At 50.8% G+C, this 4,961-nt stretch overlaps 1 protein-coding gene across 3 annotated transcripts in view; it reads left to right on the forward strand.

Moving 5' to 3' along the window:
• BBS4 (Bardet-Biedl syndrome 4) overlaps positions 1-4,961 on the forward strand; it is a 93,556-nt gene that overhangs the window by 1,015 nt on the left and 87,580 nt on the right. The gene's annotated exons all lie outside the window — the stretch shown is intronic.

The raw sequence follows: 4,961 nt of genomic DNA on the forward strand, positions 1-4,961 counted from the left end.
GTCCCTGCCGCGGAGCAGCAGCTTTAAGCCGTTTATGGAAATGGGAGTCTTCTCCCTAGCTTGCTCTGAGGACCTTATGGCTAAGGGCAAGCAAAACTCGGGGGCATCCAAACCACAAACCTCTGGGCTTGGGCCTGCAAGTAGGATGCCTGCCAAAGGTTTTGGAAACATCTGAAGCCCCAGGTTGGGGTGGAGGATGTTTGCCGGTAGTAGGGCCACTTTTGGGTCTGGACTCTTGAATTTGGAATGAGTGTTGGCTAATTTGGCGTCAGATAGAAATTAAGTTTAAAAAAAAATTCAAACCCTGGCAGGGTTCTTTGGGTGGATGTGATATGTTTTATTAGACCAACTGAGTAGTTGGACAAAAGTTCTTGACAAACTTGAGCGCAGTCATCCTTCTTCAGGCATAGGGAGTCTCTGCTGGTCTGAGCTCTCCAAGGAACAAAATGGCTAGAACCAAAAACCCATTCGAATCCTGAGTATCCGAAGTACCTGGGGGCATCCAAGCCCCAAGACCTCCAGGTTTCGACCTGCACAGAGGATGCCTGCCAGTGGATTTGGGAGGATCTGAAGTTCCAGGGTGATAGGTCTGGAATGGAGGATGCTTGCCAATTGTAGCACCATGCACAGTGTTTAGAAGCACTAAGTTCTGCTCAGTTGATGTGATTTGGAACTGATTTGGCTAATTTGACCTGGAACATGAAATATTCTTTTTAAAAAAAAACAAAAAACCCAAAAGTCAGTTAAGACTCCCTGAGAGTGACTTGGGTTTTGCATATAATGCATCAATTAGCTGCCTCAAAAATGATTGTAGGTTTTGAACACTTACTGTTACAGTATTGATTGTACATGGGTTGAAATTATGATAATTATTTTACACTTGGCAACACTGGCTTGGACCCTGGTGATGCTCTTTTCTGCTGCCAGCAGGCGTTGCTGCCACCCATGTGGGGTCAACAGGTTGGAAATCCTCTTGTTCCCCATAAAAACCCAAGCCACAGGGCCCTGCAGTGCAAGCCTCTCTGTTCCTGCGAGAACATGCCTTAAGCCTTGACCTGGGAGCTAAGAATGAAGGCAGCAGTTCACAAACTTTCTAGACCTCTTGAGGCTCAAGATGCCTCCTGGAAAATGCCAGCTCTTGGCTCACCTTTGTTTTCTGACTCTGGACAAATAATAGAGCAATACTTGTGTTGCAGAGGGCTCAGAAAGGCCCCAGCGGGTCCAGATGTCTCTGACACTATGAAGTCTCTGGCTTATCTCGTGTATCCCTCAGGTGCCTAAGAATGAAGCTGTTGTGCAGTGTCCTACTGGATCTTTAAAAGGATCATGTGGCACCCTGGGGTGTTGCTATGCCATGGCTGAGAGTCACTGAATTAAGGACTAGCAGAGCCTCCAGAACTGCTTCAGTTCTGGGCATCTCTGATGAGACTCTTAAGAAAAGGGAGAACTGGTGCTAGGTGAATGTTTGCCTTCTAGGAAGTAAACAGAAATCCCATGGTTCATTTTGCAGTCGGATAACTCCTCCTTGTATTCCATTTCCAGCTGCCTATTTACTCAAGATGCCTTTCACTTAAGAGGCCTCCAGCTCCCCCTCCTCTTTTCCCATGTCAGCTCGCTCCCTAGAACGTAGCAGGAAGACATCCTGTAATGACACCCATGATCACAAAAGTAAAACGGCAAAAGATGCTGCTTGTCCAGCTGCTGCTGGTATAGTTTCTGTTTTGAAACAGTCTAGATCAGAGGTTCTCAACCTGTTTGCCATAGTAGGCTACACTTGTAGCTCTCAATGTGGTATGTGGGCTGCATCCACATAACTTATGTCCTGTGTATCCAGTTAAAAAATGTTTTAACAGGATGTCACTTGGGCCACATTGGGCTGTATGCGAGTTGAGAACCACTGGTCTAGAGCAGGGGTTTTCAACCTTTTTTAGTAAGTGTACCTCTGGCAGCCGGACATGAAGCGGGGTGGGGGCATGGCTGGACGCAGAGTGGCAGCAGCACAGGGTGGTGGGTGCGTATGAGCTGCATACAAGCTTCCCTCCCACCCCCTGCGTCCGGCTGGCTGGGTGGTGCCTATGCAGCCTGCAGAGAGGTGCCGCTGCCCTCACCCCCACTCCCACCCCAGGCCCTGCTCCTGGGAGGCGGCGGCACTGGGTGGTGGTGCTCCAACCCTGCCTGCCCATGCGTATATCCTAGGGTCTTCCCAGGTACCCCCGGGGGTACATGTACCTCTGGTTGACAACCTCTGGTCTAAAGAAAAGGATTGTGCAAACTTTTCTTTGCCTTTAAAGCAACAAGGGAGTCTTGTGGTCACTGGGAAGAGAGAGGATGTTTCCTCCTGTGTTGGTCTGCATTTTAACTTATTGATCTTTCCACTTATTGAACTTATGGAAACTTACCACTAAACAGCTGCTACTGAAGATCATGCACAACCTTGTTCTTGAGTAGTTTCAGCATTGACATACATAAGTGGGCATGTTGCCAAAAATAATAGGTGATTTTTGAAAATAACCATTTATTCTGCTCTGAAAAATAGCCTTGTGGGACTCCACGTTTATATTTTCGGCTTTAGAAATCACGACTTTCTAGTGAAATCACTTGTTGATTATTTTTTTGTATGTTTGTTTTCATTGTTCCCTAACTGGGCACACTGCTAACTCAGCTACAGCACTGACAGTCAAGCTAGGTTTGTTCTGGTTCATGCATTGGTATGATTCTGTTAATGATTAGCCATCTAGAATGAATCCATAACTGGATTGCTCTTCAGAGTTCAGTTGACTCTATGTGGCATATGGGTGAAATGCAGTCGCAATTCAGTCACTGGAATAAAGAGATATGTCTCAAAATACACCCAGGGAGTATTAGTTGGTAGACTAGTGCTTTGTTAGAACAATGGGTTTTAAAGGACATCATACTGTTAGTAGAGGTGCATCAATACATCGGTCTGATATTGGATCGGTACCGATATAAAGAAAATTGTCTGTATCAGAAATTGGCCTGATATGGCCAATAATTTGGCCGATAAACGGCCTGTGCATGTGCGTAGGTGGCGAGGAGCACAGTGCAGAAGCTTGGAGAGTTGCTTGCAGCTGGTAAGTCTGTTGTGATGGAAGGGGAGGGAAAGGGTGTGGCATGGGGAAGATCAAGGCCCCTGCAGTGAGGGAGGAGTGGGGCTGGGGCAAGTACTGCCCAGCCACCATGGGACGGTGTCGCAGCTTGTCATGGGGGCATGGTGGGAGGGAAGGCGGCTCCCGCTGTTGCGTGCCGCTTGTCCAGGAGGTGCTTGTCTGGCGGCTCCCGCTGCTGCTCCTGCTGCTTGTCTAGGAGGCCATGGGGGGGCGGGGGGCATGTGCCTCTGGATCTGTGCAGGGTGTGGTGGGCTGGGCCTGGCGCTGCATGGGGCTCTTCCCAGCCCACCCCATCCTGTGCAGATCCAGGGGCACATGCTCCCCCATGCCCTCCCGGAGCAGTGGTGGGACCAGTGGCGGGAACCACCAGATAAGCAGGCAGGTGCCAGATAAGTGGCTTCCAGACAAGTGGCACACTGCAGCAGGAGCTGCCACCCCCCGTGCCCTCCTGGACAAGCCGTGGCTCCTTCCCATGCCCTCACCCCCCACCACAGCTGGGCAGCACTTGCCCTAGCCCCTGCCCTAGCCCCACTCCTCCCTCACCGCCGGGGCATTGATCTGCCCCACCATGCCCCTTCCTTCCCCCCTCCCCTTCCACCACAACAAACTTACCAGCTGCATGCAGCTCTCCAAGCTGCCAGGCTGGTATCGGAAATCGGATTGGTATCGGCCAATATGCCTCTTTAAAAATCAGCTATCAGTGTACCCCTACCTATTAGAGATGGAGTGAACTCTTAATCCTATTTTGGTATCCACCATTGCAGAGCTAGACTAGATTCACGGTAGTCCACTCTGAGATTAATTTGTTTTCAGATGGAAATTTTATTTTGGCAGTCTATAACTGTATTTGCTGTGTTCCAGCTCTGTAGGACACTTCTGGTTTAAAAAAAAAAAGTACAGTCCAAGAGCCTGATTCTGTTTGAAACACTTGTGTGCGACTGTAATGAGTTTTTCAGTTTGATGTTTACAGTGGGAGACTTCTGATTCATAGATTCCAGGGTCAGAAGGGACCTCAGTGGGCCATCTAGTCCGACCCCCTGCCCCTGGCAGGCAAGAAAAGGGTCACCAAACCTGGGGTCATGTGATCCCAGCCAGGTGCCTGTCCAGTCTCCTCTTGAAGACCCCCAAGGATGGGGTGAGGACCACCTCCCTTGGAAGCCCATTCCAGATTGTCACAGGGTGCTGAGGTGCCCTGTTCCTGAAGAGGGGAAACTGCCGGGGGGGAAAGAGCCCTAGCAGGGTATAAGGAGCCCAGCTGTGGGTTGCCAGGGCAACCAGGAGTTCAGCTGACTGAAAGGGGCAGGGCCTGGCTCCTATATAAATCACAGGTAGGAGGCCAGGGGCAGTTCCCTGCCAGCATCTGGAGAGAAAGGAGCTCCCTGAGCAAAGATAGATGCAAGACCCGCAGGTACAGCCCATGCCGGGTAAAGGATGGCAGCTCTGGGACATTTGAGCAATGTGGTTTCAGCCGGGTGGCTTTAAGTTAAGTTATAGCCTAGGGGCTTGTGTTTTGCTTCGTTGTTGTATCACCAGTGGTTTGGGTGAGGCTATTAGGGGTTGGAGGAGGCCTCATAGGGGACCCACAGCAGCATGGGGACCCCAGCGCCAGTAAGGGTGCTGCGTACGGGGTGCATAGACCCCGGCCCCAGAGAGGGGCGGTTGAGAAGCCCTAGCATGGGCGTGATGAGCCCCAGAGAGGGGGCATTACTGAGAAGCCCCAGTGCGGGCATGCTGAATCCAGGAGAAGGGGACAGCAGTGCGGTGAGCCCCAGAGAAGGGGGGTAGCATTGCGGTGGACCCCAGAGAGGGGCGGCATTCCGGAGAAGGCCCGAA

The sequence above is a fragment of the Alligator sinensis genome, unplaced genomic scaffold (genome assembly GCF_000455745.1).
Source record: "Alligator sinensis unplaced genomic scaffold, ASM45574v1 scaffold1992_1, whole genome shotgun sequence".
Classification (NCBI taxonomy): domain Eukaryota; kingdom Metazoa; phylum Chordata; order Crocodylia; family Alligatoridae; genus Alligator; species Alligator sinensis.